Source organism: Stigmatopora nigra, chromosome 12, assembly GCF_051989575.1.
Source record: "Stigmatopora nigra isolate UIUO_SnigA chromosome 12, RoL_Snig_1.1, whole genome shotgun sequence".
Lineage (NCBI taxonomy): Eukaryota > Metazoa > Chordata > Actinopteri > Syngnathiformes > Syngnathidae > Stigmatopora > Stigmatopora nigra.
Genome location: NC_135519.1, coordinates 5,431,977 through 5,449,820, shown reverse-complemented (window position 1 = coordinate 5,449,820; position 17,844 = coordinate 5,431,977). Strand labels below are relative to the sequence as shown.

General features: G+C 42.7%; 1 long non-coding RNA gene across 8 annotated transcripts in view; it reads left to right on the top strand.

The window, feature by feature from the left end:
• The first annotated feature begins 6,156 nt into the window (after positions 1-6,156).
• Positions 6,157-17,844, top strand: part of LOC144205714 (uncharacterized) — a 42,264-nt gene continuing 30,576 nt past the window's right edge. For 5 of the 8 annotated variants that reach the window (XR_013328189.1, XR_013328187.1, XR_013328182.1 and 2 more), the window contains exons 1-2: positions 6,157-6,533; positions 7,022-7,100. This is a non-coding gene — a long non-coding RNA (uncharacterized LOC144205714). The remainder of the gene's footprint in view (positions 6,534-7,021; positions 7,101-17,844) is intronic. The other 3 variants (XR_013328176.1, XR_013328177.1, XR_013328178.1) reach the window with 1 other exon arrangement.

Genomic DNA, 17,844 nt, shown 5'->3' with positions numbered 1-17,844 from the left:
ATGTTTTCCATATATAAGGCGCACCCTAAATGAATGACACATTTAATTTTTCTTCCATATATAAGGTGCAATGCATTATAAGGCGCACCCTGAATGAATGACACATTTAATTTTTCTTCCATATATAAGGTGCAATGCATTATAAGGCGCCCTGTCTATTTTGGAGAAAATGTAAGACTTTTAAGTGCACTTTATAGTAGTGAAAGTACGGTACAATCTAAAGACAAATGTCACTATCGTGTACGGGACAAGGGAGCGGCCCATGGGGCTGATGAATGGCTGGCTTTCTGGGGTGTGTCAGCAGATCTGCGGTGATGTATTATGGGATGCTCACAGCAGCTCATTTCCTCCTCGTCCTTGTCTGTTCTAGCCTCGCTCCCGCTTACGGCCTCGGCCGCACATAATTATTGGCCTTTCAAGTCGGGCTGCGGCGCGGCGAGCTGGTCCGCGCGCTTGGAAAATCAACCTCCGCCGCAACCGCGCAATTAAACTTCGGGGTCGGGGAATCACAAGGCACGCAACTTCACTCGCCGAGTTTCTTCTTTCATCTCGATGCCGTCGGCGGATGAGGGCACCCGTAGATATGTTGTCACTTTCGTTTTTATCCGTGGGATAAACTGCACGCCACTGTTGTTTTTGGGTATGTTTCGAAACCAAGCGGGCGGTATTCTTCCTGCTGAGTGCCAATGCCGTTGCCAGTCTTGACGACGCGCCTCTTTCTTTTGTCTCTATTTCCCGGATTAGCGTTTGTGCCAGGCGTGGAAGGTTTGGCGAGAGTAAGTCGGGCCTGCGTTTGACAGGTGGCGGCTATTACTGGAACCTTGGTGACTTCGAGTGTGTTACACAACTGTCGCCTGTACCGCTTTATTTCGAGAGCTGGCGTTGCTTTGCCCGATTAGCCGTTAACTCTGCCCGTGTGTTTGGCGACAGGTGGGCCAACTGGGAAGGAGGGTGTGTTGTGGTGGAAACGGAATAAACCAAAGGCAGTTGCCAGCCATCATCATACACTGTCAGCTTTCCTAATGACGGGTTGTGTGGGGTACTGTATACACGGCTTTGTAATGATATAATCACAAGGCAAAAAGGGCAGCCGCTCCCCTCCCTTTGGCTGGAATGCGCGGGGGGAGAAAAATGATCCAATGTCATCCGGAGTGATGGAAGCTTCGCCGTTGAGCCAGAGGGATATGTTCGACGGAGGGAGGAAGGTGGGGGGAGTGCGGATATTTCGGTTTCGGAGCGAGTTGGAGTAAGTCCGGGCGCCGAGCCAAGCATGCTGATGGAAGGGACGGGAGGGGCTGCATTGGGGGGGAGGGAGGTGATGCTGGGGGGGGGGGGTGATTGGAGAGAGAGAGGAGAGAGTCAGAGACCTTTTTGGGCTGTCAGCTTCATGAGCACACAGCTGCTTCTGGAAAATTCTGCACCCCGCCCCTCTAAACCATCAGGCATGACATGAATAACAAGAGAGGCCGAGCCATCCGCAGCGGATAGTTTTTCTTTTGACTCGGGCCTAACGGAGCGCTCGCAACGCCCTGGCCTTGCACATAGTGGAAAAATCAACAATGAATGGGACGCCGGGGCACAATGCGGAAATGAAATCCAGGCTTTAGAGGGCTTTGTCTGGACATGGACGCCGTCAACACAGACCCCGAGGGCTTTGGCAAAAGCCGTGTTGTAAAATGCCAAGCCATGTGTTTTTCATGGGGTTACTTGTTCACCAGCCAGTCACTAACCGGAGAGTACCAAGCCACTAGACGACCCAGCGTGGCGCTTTTGCACTATTTTTTCCCTCTTGAGGATTCAAAAACAGTTGCCTCCATCGCGACCAGTAACCACCACCTTTAAGTACAACCTTCACGGCGTCGGCGTGCGAGGGAGATGAGATAATGCTAGCCTTTATCGCCCCATGCTCTCGTTAGATCCGCACGGCCCTGCCCACCACGGTGTTGACATTTCCCTCCCCGGCCTGTCTGAACGCATCGAGCGATGGCGGCTCCTGTCAGGCCGTTTTTACGGCGGCGGATAGAAAGATGAGTCACACACTGGCTCATCTCGCCTCCGCCTCTGCCTGGCAGCGCTCTTCCCCTTAACCCCCGCCATTCCCGCTCTCCAGGCCTTATGTGTACATGCGGCACATGGTGGATTATATAAATAGCGGGGAACGCGTGGCTCGTCGCTGACGCCTGACATTTTCATGCCCCAGCAAGCCGCTGATACAGTTGGCGCTTGGCACGCATTCCTCTCCAGGGTTTATCCATCTGTTGGTGTTGAGCCCGACCCATCCCCCTCCCCCCTGGTCCAGCCGGTCGTATGTTCTTGTAACGTAACAGGAGCGTCACCTTTCACTCAATTCATCTTTACATGCCAACGCCGTGTGATATAAACGTCACCGCTGTTCCTCACAACTATGTTTTTCCTCTCACCATCCCAATGTGCCATACAAAAACAACAACAATAGCCCAACTTGCACAATTTGCTTTTTATACCTTCATATTCAAGAGTTCATAGGCCATTAAGTAACGTTGTAGAGCCGAAAGACAATGCAAAGTTCTTTTGTGCAAACCTGGTTGCTTCCTGGATGCCCGCCAACTTCCAGTAGCACGGCACTGCAGCGTGTCAATACGCCTGTTGCCTAGGAAACAAAGAGCGCACATACTGTCACGTTGGCAACCGAAAGCCTTCTCGTTACTCTCCGCTGCTTTTCTTTACAAAGAGATGGCAAAGTCGTACGGCACTCCCGCAGATGGATGGACCCCCTTAACGCTCACACACACACACACCCGCATGCCTTCGCTATTCAGTCACTCAGTGACTAGGTCAGGGCGTGACCTCCATCTACGCAATTGTGTTTGTTCAATTAGCTAACACGTAGCCTACTTCATGCTTGTAGACCTAGTGATTTGTTTTTCTTCGACTTGAACAAAACGAGCGTACGTGTGAAGAAAACTTAAGAGTGTCGGCCTCCCCGAGTCGGTTTTAAAAGAGACGATCTATCGGGGGACGCCCTCACTGCGTCCTAGTGATTGCGTCCTGCGGCAAGCAACTGGGAAGTGAGTTATTAGCGGGCAGGTCTATAGTCCTCCGTCGGGCGTTGTGAAAGAAAGAACAACCTAGGCTATGACACGCAGTGCAGAGCTTGTGTTGCAAAGTCACAACTTGCAACAGAAGTCATGTGTTTGAGACATAAAGTGCTGCAGCAAGCTCATCCGTCTTTCCTGAGCTACGACCTTGATCGGAGGTGGTGCTTTTTTGCTCACAGGCTCGAAATTCATTCATTTTGGGGGGGGGGGGCATCATGGATATTGCAAGCTGGAGTGAGCCTTTTTAGTTTATACAAGCTTATTCGGTGTGATTTTTCAAGACAGGTTTTTAATTTGTATCAACAACGGTTAGGCATGCGTTAGAGCGGGTTGTTCTTTGATCGAGGGTTCAGATCTGGTTTTCACTTTTGTTTTCTTGTACTAGTTTGATGTGTGTTGATAATGAGATCTATAGGGCACATGTGTCAAAGTGGCGGCCCTGGGGCCAAATCTGGCCCGCCAGATCATTTTGTGTGGCCCGGGAAAGTAAATTATGCGTGCCGACTTTCTGTTTTAGGATCAAATTATAATGAAGGGCATAGATGTATGTTAAATTTTGTGATTTTCCCCCTTCTAAATCTATAACTGTAATGTTTTTAATACATTTTTTTCTGTTTTTAGTTCAAAATCATTTTGTAAAATCTAAAATAAAAGAAAGATAAAATAAACATTACAAAATGGAACATTCAGGGCTATTCATCCAATTCTTTTAATCCATTTATATAAAAAAAATACCTAAATATTATATCTAAAATGGTCTAGCCTACATGAAATCGAGTTGACATTAACGCATACCGCAAACCAACCCGAGTCTGACACTGTCTCTCGTTATTTTGAAAAACTATATATATATCCAGCGGGCAAAAAGATTCAGGTCATAGGTTTTTGCTCTTTGAGCATTCCGGTGAATTTTCTCTGGTTGTGATTATAGCATGACTGAAACCATCAGGAATAAATAGTACAGTCCCACTATCATGTGTCATCCTCTTTGAATGCAAAAGTCAACCAAATTATTATATTAATACTTGACAGAAATCTCCCATTTCATTTACTTCCTCCATATTATGTATACCTGAAGGACAGTTAAAGGTTATCCCTGTCACCGGGCATCTTATCCAAGTCTGGCTCCATTTGAACTTGTATCACTGGAGGTGAAAGGTCGTCTGCCAAATATATATACCCTGTAAATCCTCCCCCCTCAACTTGGTTTGTGCCTTGAGTGGTGTCGAAGCAGCTGCACGAGAGTCACAGCTTGCTCGGGGATATAGATCAAAGTGCTGATACGCTTTGTTATTTTGGGTTCTGTGCTGCCCGGAGGACCCCCGGAATATTTGGAAGGATGGCGAGATGGTCGGCGCGATAAGCGGTGCTGTGGCCAAGAGGGGATATCAGCTCAAAGGTCCTCCCGGCGTGCAACGTGAGCCCTGCTGCCACATGGCATTCTGGGTATTCTGAGGGGAAAGAACTGCTGACATTGCCAGGCATAGACAATGTTGGCTCGATTCTTCTTTTTTTTGACAGATTGCTCTACTTTATCTCCATTGTCAAAGTTCATTGGTGCTTTGATAAAAGCATGTCATATGACCTCATCTCGTACACCAATTAGATGTCTCGCTTGGTGTGTTTATATGACCTTTTTTTTTTTTTTTTACAATGGCGTTCAAACTGCTTTGCTTCCAAAATAAACAAACCTCAGAATGGGAGATCAGAGTAAATACATGGTTTGTGTTGTAAATGATGTCAAATATTTCTACAGGTGACCTTAAAAGTCAATTATTACAAGATCTAAATCTATGAAGCATGCCATAAATGACTATTTACTTCTAATATGTCTACATTAAAGCATGAGATCACCCTGGTCATTCAAAATAATTCTTCATATTCAAACTATCAATATAGATTCATCTCCAATGGAAGTTAAAAAGACAGCAAATGTTAATGTTAAACATTATATTATTACCATTACCTCTCTGTGCTGCCACTAAATATTATCATAGATCTTCAGATGGGCAAAAAAAAAATGGCCTTCCCATTCACGTAACATGAGGCAATAATAGCATACTGACACAAAAGAGAAATATGCCATGTCATTCACTTAATTACACGTCGCCTTGGGCATACACGTTGAAAACTACTTGATTAATTTGTTTGCCGCTTACGAAAAGCCATCAAGGATTCCCGGTCGTCTTGTTCTAAAGTTGCTTGCGTACGTGATGACACTGTTGTAATTAAGAAGGATATGTCGAGATTGCACCATAAATCAATTGGCTCATATTTTCATGCTTGGTCTACCGCTGGAATTCGTTACTTGTTCCTGTCATAACATTGAAGCTGTCAGGGAGGAGACAGACGACAAACATGAGACAACTGATGTATTTTAATGTTACTTTCTGAGGGTTTTTGACAAAATTGGAAAGGATAAATGACTTGTTCTCGTTACTGCGATCAACAACTGGAACATTAAAAACAGCTCATTTGCTAGATGGCTGGGGAATCCAAAGGTTTTGAATTCAGGCTGTGTTTAAGAGCCTAGATTCAGGCTGTTTTATTAATTTTTTTGCTCATATTAATCGCCATTCAACACCAAATTGCTTCTTTCGGGTTTTCGTCTCTGCAGTAGCCACACAGAGTGTCTTGTAGCAGAGAAAAGGAGGTCAGCGCTTTGTGTCGTCACACTTCCAACTCATACGACAGATCCTGGGATCCAATCTATGAAAGGATCAAGTGTCCTTTTGTTTTGGTTAAAACAAGATGACATTTGTTGTTGTATTCTGGATGGTGATGTCACTGTCATGGCCCTTCATCTCAGTCACTTCAGTCAGTCTCAAAGCCGCACCCACGCTATTTCCTACACAGAGAGAAAGACACAGTGAAGAAATAAAATGATACAAGTGTGTGTTTTCACTCTGCATCACAAAAATAGATCAGTATCTTTCATTGTTATCTGAATTCAGTCAAGTGATGGGCGGGGCTGCAGCAATACTTTCTATTTACAATTTGTGACGTGAAAAATAGGACAATGTAGAAAAAAATAACACATTCCTCTAAGTGCACAGGACAAACGGACTGCAAATTAATTAGATATATTCACAATATATTTTTATTTGGGTATCATTTTGCTGTATGATGTCCAGCCAATCGTAGGAGACAATGCAATTACGTTGTGTCATGTGATGCCAATGCTAACGCTGCTGAATGAATGTGACATGTGGACTCCTCAAACTAAAGTTAAAAACAAAGAACAGGGCTTCGTTTAAGTTGTGATGGCTGTCGGAGTAAGTGCAAATAGCATAACGAGTTGTGAAACAGGTTGATGTCTTTTTTTCCTAGTGAAAATGGTCTACTTTGCAAAACGTGCATTGAAGCCAACGTTGTATACAAGTTAATCTGACAACCACATGCCACACATTCAGCAGAAAAGTCATCAGAATGAGAAGATCACAAGTGCAAAATAAGGTAAATATTTAAGTCTGATTTGTCCATATTGTGACGTTTATTAAGATGTATTATTTATGGATATTGTCATTTTCTGAACTGCTTCATCCTCATTTGTGGGGGGTGCTGGAGCCTATCCCAGCTGACTCTGGGACGATCGCAGGGCACAAGGAGAAAGACAAGCATGCACACTCACATCCATACCTAGGGGCAATTTAGAGTGTCCAATCAGCTTACCATGCATGTTTTTGGAAACTATACAGGTGGACCTGACCTGGATTTGAACCCAGGTCCCCAGAGCTGTGAGACCGACACGATAACCACTCACATCGCCGGGCCACCTCTTATTTATGGTTACTAATCAGGAAATGTCATTATGACTAGATCCAGGGTGGCAAACATGTGGCTCTTAAGCCACATGCGGCCCTGGCCAAAATGCTCCTTATCATATTTTGTATACTATACTGTGGATTTTTCTGAGCGAGTAGTAAACCAAACTTTGTTGTTAGTAGGCAGATCGGCCAAAGAAAAGCCTCCGAAAAAGAAGACGGCAGACATGGAGAAGCATCCAAAAGGCGGTGGAACTGAGTAAGTTTTATATTATGTCAAATAGTGTACGTGGGATCATGTCATGTGTTTTTATATTGCATATCATATTTTGGATATTTTTCTATGTCAATGTTTTAAGTCTGATGCGATAGCAATTCAGTGTTTTACATTTTGTCAGCAATAAGTATCTTTTGCTGTCTTTGTATTTCTCATACTTTATTTCGCGCCAGACTGTTATTTGTCATGAAAAGACCATTATAATACAAAGATGGAAAAACCTGAACAAAAGCACCAACTTAGAAATTACAACTGCAATGTCTAGACTAAACATACTAAATTGGATTCAAGAAGCTATTTTTTAATAACGGTCTAATACCATTGTAGATAATCTTACTGGTGATATGGAGAACTCTCCCACACTTGATTGATAACCTCGAAGTCTAAATGAGTCACAGCAGCTTTTCTCAGTAGACGAGCTATCAACTCAGCTAGTGTTCATTATGTCGGTCTCGCAATATGTCGACAGTCCTTTATCCAAACGCTAAACAAAACATGTACTTTGCTACCTAATTACCACAGTGTGGCCCAGATGTGATTTGTGTGGCAGAGAAGCTAAAGACTGAGGAGGCACGTGCACCTGTTACCCGGGATTAAAAATTCAAATACATTATGATCAAAGTAGGATTACTGTGGTAAACCTGATGAATGTGAATGTTGAATACCTCCAACTCATAATGCAATTCATGTAGAGGGAGTGGAAATGTTTTATTAGATAGTTTCATTGACCTTATTTTCTCAGTTCTTGTCTTTTATCTAGACCTGGAACCATGCTTCCATTGAAGTGTAACATTAATCATGCAATCAATGGGATCGGACTCGTCTATGTAATATAAATGCACAAAAAAATATGAATATTCAAGTAAACATCAGTCACTTTCCTGTCTGCAAGGGGCTTTCATGGTTTAAAAGACCCTCCAGTAGGGTGAGTGCTGATGAATAATGGTGGCCTCCAATCTTGACCTTTGCGTGACAGTAGCAGCTGCGTGTGACGGCCACTAAAATATGTCTTGAGTGTATATGTGAGTAAGTGGGTCGACGCATTGTGTGACACTGCTGAGTCCACCATAGCTGCAATTTGTGCGGGTGTAAATATGCAAAGGCCTGACAAGAGAAAAACAGTCGTCCCTTTTCATTGCCATGGCAACATCATTTTGGCATTCGAATATATGGGTGGAACCACCCCGGACGGACACCACGTGATAGCCCAAGACGAGCTGCTGTTATTTTGTGCTTTTTTTCACATGACGTAATGTAAAAACCATACAAGCACGCCTTGTTTCCTGTTTATCACGCTGTGGAATGGTTGCTAGCTTAGCTGCATAAACAGCTGACATGATTCAGGGGACATCATGACCTCTTTATTTATTACGACTTATTTCGTATTGGCTCACAAACGTGTGTATGTGTGAATGTAAGTATGACTCAGCAAAGAGGGATACCAGATGAAAACTGTGGTGATAACTCAATGTGATGTTTTATTGAGGTAAAGCCAAATTCTTTGTAACTCTTAACTCAATGACTCCTACAAAGGCCATTCTTACTCATTAACAGATAGAACCATTACAAGCTAGATAATCCTTTTTCTTCTTCCGCTCTTTTTGGGTAATTTCCCATTATTTGGAAATACCCATCAGATTTCTGTCCAGTTTACTTACCCTCAATAGCCTTGGAGAAAACACTCCAAGTTAATGAGTTGAACCATTTGCTAACGTTGCACCATTTACTACATAGTAATCCAAGGGATGTTCCAATTCCAATGATAGTGGTAGACAAAGCATTGCGAATCCATTAAAGTTGCACCTGAGAAAATGTCTAACACAATGGAAAATACGTTACATTGAGTTCTTTGAATGAGCTAGTTTGTTCGTCATTGCAAAAAAGTCAATAACGCAAGTGATATGATTATTATTTTGAATACGATTTTTATTTTCCCTCGTAAACAAAAACACGATTTTAACCCTCATGTGTTGGGGAACGCGCAAAGTCTTAATATCGTTGTCTCGACCGAGGCTCGGCAAACCGGAAACCCTTGAATAGCCTGGGCATAAAATAGGTAGACGAGAAGGATTTGCAGTGGGGGTGTTAGAGATGGCGGCAGTACCGGAGGCATGTTCTACCAATACATCATTATTCAGAGAGCAGCTTTGATGTTTGGGCTGGGTGGATCTCAGTGAGCAGGCAAGAAGCACTTCTAATTAAAAGAGTAACAATGCCAGTTTGATATCCTGAAGAAACCGTGGCTTTGAAGAGTCACCGAATGCCTCGCAGCTGGCTGCCCGCTGATAAGCTCCGATCCCGGTCTGATGGACCCGGAAACGTGCTGTCGTGAAACTGCTGGTTTTACTACCCTAACCTTTCTCCTGAAATCTGTGAGGATGCGACAAACTGACTGCGTCCTACTTTTGGGGCTCTTTTAGTGGCACGGAAGGATAGACCGAGAAGGACCGCCGTTGCTTGGCGGGCCAGGCGGACACGAGAAAACCCCTAGGGGCGATCTGGTGATGACAGCTTGAGAGACACAACTTTTATGTAAGGGTATAGTAGCTAACTGCTGCGTAGGGGTGACTTCAGTGTCTCGTAAAGGCGAAGAATCTTGAACTCCTAAATTGTTATGTTGTACCCAAGACAACCCAAGACCACAGCGATGTTGCCGCATTCCGACTTGTCTGCCAAGATGTTTATGCCTTTGCTCATATTGACTGAGGATTATTGCAGTGAGAGGCACAAGTGGGCTGTTGGAGAGAGAGAGTTACACAGAGAGAGAGAGACAGAGAAAAGAGCGATGCTGTGAGACAGTGGCATCTCAAAGAGACTGTCTGCATGGAGAGAATAGTCTAATTTTAACTTGGAGACATAGGGGCTCGTGAAATGGCTCCCCGCTTGACTACAGCTCAATTATTCATCAACACAAGAAGACTCTCAACTAAAAAGCCTGACACGATATTCCAACCCCCTCCCAATTTGCCCATCCTTTTCTGCTATGCGGTTTCGTTCATACACACATCACCAACACACACACGCAGCCACCCTACTTTACCCTTACCATGAACTGTACACTGCCCCGCAGAAATACAGTCTTGCCTCTGTAAAGATGACAAAACAGATAATGATGCTTCTCTATGTTGAGGAATTTTATTTCAGTTAACCAGCGTTCTCATTCAAATTGAACATTTGGCTTGCGTTGACTCTGGGCCCACAAAGAAATGTACCGTTGTTGGTCATCATTTATTATAAAGTTGCTTTGTTTTTACCAAAACCTTATTGCCAATACCCCATTATAAACGACAAGTTACCCAGAATGGGACCCAAAATCATAAGGAAGTCTCCTAAAATCAGCTTGGAACAGCTTAGAATCTGCAATTTATAGTAGATTTTTTTCTTAGTTTTTTAATTCAGTTCCTTTAAATGTGTCTGTTATTATTAAAAAGGCACAAGAGTAAATTAAGAATAAGTAATAAAAGTACAATTGCCGAGCTAACGCAAGAACAACAAAAAGTCAGTCGAATTACTAGCAATGGAAAAGCATCATGTCAAATAGCTCTTGTGCAGTGAATGACAGAGACAAATGGATCCACTATAACATCTTGATTACTTTCAAGGGCTTCGTCGCATCCACCGTGTATATTAATTTGCTCTTTTCATTCAGCGTCACTCCATTGGCTTTTCAAAGTCACGACAACGAATCCCCGCCACTGGCATTCAGCCAGTCGCCATCTATAAACCAGGGCAAGTGCCATAGAAAATGAACGGATGAAGGAACTAATTCTGCCCATGTCTTTTTGACTGGTCTTTGCAAACCCCATGTAACTGTTGCTGCTTATCCCAGGTCAATTTGACTGGCCATTAAGCCCCCAAGATGTATGACCGATGTGCTCACGCAGCAGCTTGAGTGGTCCGTAATGCATTTACGGCCTCAACGGCGTGGCCCGCGGTAAAGCCTGGCAACGTCAGGTTATCTTGCTCCCGTTGTGATAATGGCATCACTTTAAGAGCGATACAAGCGAGCTGACAAATTGGTGCTGAGGGCGCCGAATTTTCTTGTTGACTAGCAACCAAGTGCACACAACAACACCGTTAACAGTGTCTCCCCGCCTGTGAGCTGCTGTGACAATACGACAATGTCAGTCTATTTATGGTTCATTTTGATCGCTAATATAAAACGGAGCGCTCCGCAGGCTTTGCGTCAACTTGTCGACGTTGCATGTTTGGTTCCTGACTAATTCTCCGGCGGATCGACAGAATCGGACGGAAAAACACCGTGAATCTCTTTGTTACTTGACAACAGTACTTCTCGAAACGTGCTTCATGACCGAAAGTTATCATTGATTTCCTTTTGCGCCGTGTATAATCCTGCCCAATGGTGTCGCGTGTTGGCTCTGATGTGGACAGCCTGGCTGGATTTACTATTGGCCGTGTATATCAGTGACAGGCAGCAGGTGCTGTAGATCATGTAGAGTGGAAGATAAGGACTTGCCAATGACACTCAGGTATGGTGGAGCTTGTAGATAAGGGTATACTGCAGCATCTGAGTCAAGAAAGAAAGGAAAAACCTGAGAACTGTTGCTCACAAGCACTTCTTATGGACGTGGGCGTGAATTTCAAACAGCCTTGCCCTCCTGGGAGAGACATCAGGTTTAGACAGGACTTCAGAATGGCTGCTGAACACTTATGTTTGACGTTTTGACAAAATCCGCCCCCAAACATCAATTGTTGAAGTTGGCAGCTTAGCAACCAGGTAACTGGGGCCTGTCAAATTATGATTTCCTCCAATCAATAGGCACTTCAGGGGCTGATGAACAATACTCTACATTATTGCATTGTTTTTCTGAAACAAAAACACTAAAGGTTGATGTTTTTATTAGGATTGGTTGCATCATTTATAGGCACAAGTAAAAATTTGCTGGCTATGGTGCACACCTGATAAATCACCCCAATCCTATGAAGTTTTGGGGAAAATACAGATTTCATACAGAAATTTGACTGGTCAAAATTCTCTATCAAACTAATTAAAATCATTATCATGACCAGCTACATCAATGGCGCCTATCATTGGTGTGTTCACAGCCAATCCAAAACCAGATCGCTACAGTTACGAAATAGCTCAGGCTAGCCCTAACATAACAGCGTTGTCTTAGCACACTATGGTTGTTTTATGTTCTTGTAAAATCTCTCAATCCACTCCTGTTAGTCTTAACTTGTTCTACTGTATTTCTAGTATAGATCAGACAGAGCTTTTTTTAACGATAAAATCCCATACTGTCCAACAAAGAAGGGCGTGTATTTTTTTCTTTTTCCGGCAGTCTATTTTTACCGCCTGGATAAATTTGCCTGGTGGCAAGCAAAATACTGTGCGATCTTCTGACTGCAAAATGCCACATGCAAATGACGCGTTCTTTGCCTCAGAGATATCAATGTTTTAGTCGTTGTGAAGCCTCTTTGATGTTTCGTTTCAGTTTTCAGCGCTAGAGGAGTTCACATAGAGTTTCTGGAGTTTGTTTTTCCTGTGTCGAATCATATGTGATGGTTTGGCTAAAAAACAAAAAATAAAAATACATCTCTCTGAGCCATGCATCATTGCTTTAGAAGCTGAATTCAGTAGTGCCAGGCAAGCTAAGTATTTGGCTGCAGGCAGTTGAAGCCTAGGAACTGTATTTTTTTTCCTCTTTTTTTCAAAAAAAAAGAAAATTCAAAAGACATTGCATTAATTATTCACCCTTTCTTGCTCTAGACTGATATTCTGATTATGGCTGGAGGTACTTATACACTATCAGTGAGGTTGCAGAGTAGTCACTCTAACTTGTTGTGGACTATCAAAAATAATGATCTCTGACAGAACTCACTGCATAAGGAAAGTACTTTTGTCATTATATCTTGTTATAACAGCCATGATGTGACCAATTACTGGGTACATCAAACAATGAACTGATGCTTTTAAAAGGTGGACTGCTATAGTGTCACATTATTTAGTCGCAGACACCAATCTTCCCAGCACAAGTCTGAAATTGGTCTACTAAACCGAAGGCATATTGTACTACAGAACAGAGAGAAATTGGAGGTGGTTAAAATAGACAGTCGCTAGAAAATGGTTTGTGTAAAGCTGAGTACTCTAGGTGTGTCAGTTCCAACAAGGCACTGTAGTTTTATAACATACACACTACTATTTGTGACAGGAATCATAATGCAATCACACCATTTGCACAGTTTTTATTTTCCCGTTATACAATACAACCTCACGTGTACCTGGCTTCAATGAGATATGATGCAACAGCTCTGACACAGTATCTGATGCCAGTAGGGTAGGACCAAATCAAACACTACGTTATCTTTTATCCGCAGATGTAATATTTCTTTAGTACCAGAGAAAAAAAAAGCATCACACTCTATTCCGCGGTGAAATATTGCAGCAGCACTTCACGGAAGTCTTTGCTATAGCCCTACGAGTCAAACCCAAGTGTCGTGATTCTTGGCGGGCTTGTAAAAAAGAGGAGTTCACTGTGAAAAGTGGCATGTTGACGCTTTCATGCCGCTGTCACGCTGTTCACAAGGTGCCCCGAAGGGGTGTCACAATGCATTCTTCTCACTCAGCTCACTTAGTAGAGAATGTCTCTGTCCGTAGTCAGACGACTTTCCCTTTCTGCCATCTGTCTCGGCTATTATCGTCGATTGCAATAGTTATTTTAGTCGGCCAGGTTTGAGCTACTATTAGCCCAATGCAGATGTTAACATTTTACACTAGTTGCGTTTGTGTGGATATGGTAGCCAGAAAAGAGAATCTTGTGATAATGGTATTGTATAATGCTTCCCTATTTTCATCTTTTGGTTAAAATCATATGTATACATCATTGGATAAGAATGAGAAGAGTGGATATCCAACAAACGTTATGATTTGACCCTAATGTGAGGCAAGGGAATGGGTCAAAAAGTACAATGGGTTTTTCATGCAAGTTTCCTAATAAATCACATGGATTTTGCAAATATATCACTCATTGAAAATTGTTTCCCAGTCCTGAAGCTATTTTTGCCTCCATCATGTGATCGCTCTCAGTCTTCAAATAAGACCCTTATTTGGAGGTTTGTTAGAGCAGCTGCAGCACAGCAGTAGTTTAGTTGCGTATTGGAGATGAAAGGAAACATACACAGAATACAGAGAACCTCGCTATAAGCTAAATTTAACTGCTTTGCTGCCATTGACAGTCTTAGACGTCCAATCCATTTTACAGGAAGGGCTAATGGCGTCCTCCAAGACGATGAGATAACTCACAATAATGTGCTACAACCGTAGGAATGTTGTTCATCTGAATACTCTATTTCAGTGGTATAATTGGTCATTTGTCATCACTTTAATACCCGTTCATTTTTAGACCGTGGTTGGTATTTTACTGTTAATGGATGGCAATGACTATATTTAAAAATTGAGCAACTCTATCTTTAGTTTTTTTTCAGTCGCACAAGGCAAAACATTTAGAGGATAAAACATGATGGATGGATGAATAAAAGTAAACAAAGCAGACTTCATTGTGCGTGGTATATTCCTTTTTTTAGTCTATGTACAATGAAGATTAAAAAAAATCGCACTAGATTGTAGGTCACATTTCAGGAGTGAACTTTATTTTATTAGAGAGCAAAAATAAACTTGAGACATTTCTGTAATAACAATAAAATGGGGAACAAGCTACTAAATATCAATCTGTTAACGTGACATTAACAGTTACTCAGATAACTACAGGCCTAAACAACACGATAACTTGTTTACCACTCTCGCAATCTCGCTACTAATCACTACCAAACCAATATAATATTTTTCTCAGTATCCCTTTTGAAAAACTCCGACAATTCTAAAAAAGATCTCTCCCTCGAAGCAAAAAATAAAAACAAAGAACCAATGCACTTAGGAATAAGTCAGAGGCATAGCCAAACTATTAAAAAGTGATTTCTAGTTTGAAAAATCCAGCAATGTTTTGGTTTCTCTGCACATAATTGTTATTTATTTTTGTGGGAAAACTTTGTCACTAAACTAATTGTGAAGGCAAGCGCTATTAATTTCACCCCTCTTGATTGCTTTTGTGTCAAATCCCATTCCCACTTTGACACACAACACTATAACCTCAAAGTCACACAATTACAAGTGTGCTGACGTCAGGGCGAGCTTTTGAAGTGACATAAATCAGCAACAATTGCTGGCGGCGTAATTGTGGTGAGAAAAGTGCATGTCGGGTGTTAAACTTGGCAAGCCCGTTTCAGGTATTGCAGAATCGCCTTACATAAAGATGGCTTCCAACTCGTATAGTCATTCCGAAGCGGCAACATTTACATAACAAAGACTTGAGGGAAATTAGCAAGACCTTTTTACAGCCATTGTACACTCGTGTGCAATATCATTAAAAAGTTTCCTTTTAAAACAGTTGTGAAAATGTGCAGAGTTCTGCAACTCTGCTGGGCTTTTTTTCCTGTGTTTGTTGGGAAAACAGGGGGCGGTCCACAAAAATCTTGGGTGGTCTCAAAAGTAAACATGAATGAGACAATATAGATAAGTGTACACGAGGGGCTGTTTTTTTCCATTTGATGTGTCACCTTGGTGATGGCAGTTGACAGCTGTTCGTTGCGTAAGCCAGACTTAATTGGCGAGGAAATTAGCCTGACCTTGGCTATGGTGGCGCGGGCCAACAAGCGCCAACACCGCCTGCCACTTGAAATGACATTGTTGTAATTTCCAACTGCAGCGAGCAAACACTCACAGCATTAATTATACGGCGAAACGTGGCTCCACGTACCGGATGCTGGCGCTGAATACTTATATAAGCTGTCATTCCAGTCGCCATAGTAACTGGCGGCATTCAACGCACGCCTCCTCCAATCCGCCACCCCTTAAAGTGGGCAGTTTCCATGGAAACCCGGGGAATTGCCTTTGATGATGGCTCTCATGAATTTGCGCCTGCTGATAAAGCTGGCTCCTGCAAGTCCAAAAGCGAAGGAGGATGGGTGGGTGGGTAGATTTTTTTTTTTAGTCTCGGGAAATTGAAGGAGAACGCTAAAGCAAATTTGTGTCACGTACGCTGAGCGGAGTGCTTTACCTGGCGGAGGAGCAGGCAAGGCGCCAGATGAGACCCAAGAGATACAGCTTTGGGCCGTATCAGGGCAGACGTGATTCATATGCCTCATGTTGCTTCGAGTGTCATCAAATGTTTGTGCCTTGGCTGGGAAGAAGAGCACTGCATCAAGCAAAGCTCATGCATACCATCTGCTAGTTGTTTTGTTTTTGTCTATAGAATCATTTCAAAATAACTCTGTGGAGCCCCTTTCAGACATACTTGGAAATGTTGTAAAGTTGGAGATTTTACTCGGTTTGTGCTTGTGTGAGCATGGTGATTGAGGTTAGTACCTGGAAAAGTAGCAGTTGGTGGTGTTATTTCAAATTTCTAATGTGTTGTAACCTTTTATTTTCATTTGTTTGCATTTCGAGTCGTCCAGGAAACATATTCAGGGATTTCACCAAGAACTCTGGTGGGAAGAGAAAGGCACACACTGTCTGGTATTTGCCCTTCACCTTCCTCCAAAGTCTTTGGTTTGCCACTATAGACCCACTCTTTTAATCGAGCTCAATGAAAAAGGTCACGGTGTTAAGTCGGGATCCTGACGAGCCACTCGTTTGGCCAATCCATTTATCTCCCAGGGAAGTGGCCCTTTCAAGTCTGTCACAAACAACAATAGCATGCATTAAAATCCAATCTATAACTTTTATCTGCCCGTTGGCGCGGAAAAATAGACTAATACGCCTTTTTCAAAGACGTTCCCCACCACACCATTAAATTCTCATACATTTTAAGGACAAAGATTTTTTTAAAAAGCGTGGAAAAATACTGCTAGTGACTTTTCAATCACCTTTTATTCCCTGACATGCCATACAGCTTTTTCACTTTAGCCTCATATCAGAGCACATCTGTCATTGTACAATGAGCTAACAGTTCGTGGTTAGTGACAGTTATTCGCCGCTATTGTGTAACATCCTGAAATAACTTGAATGCGTCTTGACATTTGTAACTGAAACTGACCTAAAAGCGTGTGGCCCACCTGACAACTGTAATAAGCTCACGCGCTATGCTTTAGTTAGTACAGTCTGGGTGTCAGCCAAGTGCTTTGGGAGCTTTTTAACCCAAAAGTACGTCTGGGGCCCATAGCGCCATGCCCTAAGCATGATGTCGCTTTGAAGGAATGACTGGAGAAGATGGCTTTACCCTTGAAAAATAGAAACTAACATCAAACATGCAGGGAAGTCCAACACCTGTATGGGTTTGGCATGTCCCATGCTTCTTAATTAAAGTCTTCCTTTCTTCCTGACTGCACACATGGCGCTTAAACATGTTCACAAACATCAGATTCCGCCAGTATTTCAACCTGATCTTCCCTTTAGGTGACTTGGGAGTTAAAAGGCATGGGATAAGACATAAGAAAACCTTGCGAACTTTGTAATTTCCCTTTTTAAAGAAGCTATGTCCCCACAAGCCTGACTTTGAGCTTGGGATTTGCCCACTTGTTTTACTCTATAGTCTTAAATTCTTATGATTATCCTTGTTATATACAAGTTAACTGCATCCGAAAGTAGGAATGAGTTTTGAATAAATAGAGAAGGTGATTAAAACAAGACAAGCTGTGTTATCATACACTTGGATTCAGTCCTTTATTAATGCCATCTTGAAGTCAGCAAAGTCAGTTTGTGCTGCTCACG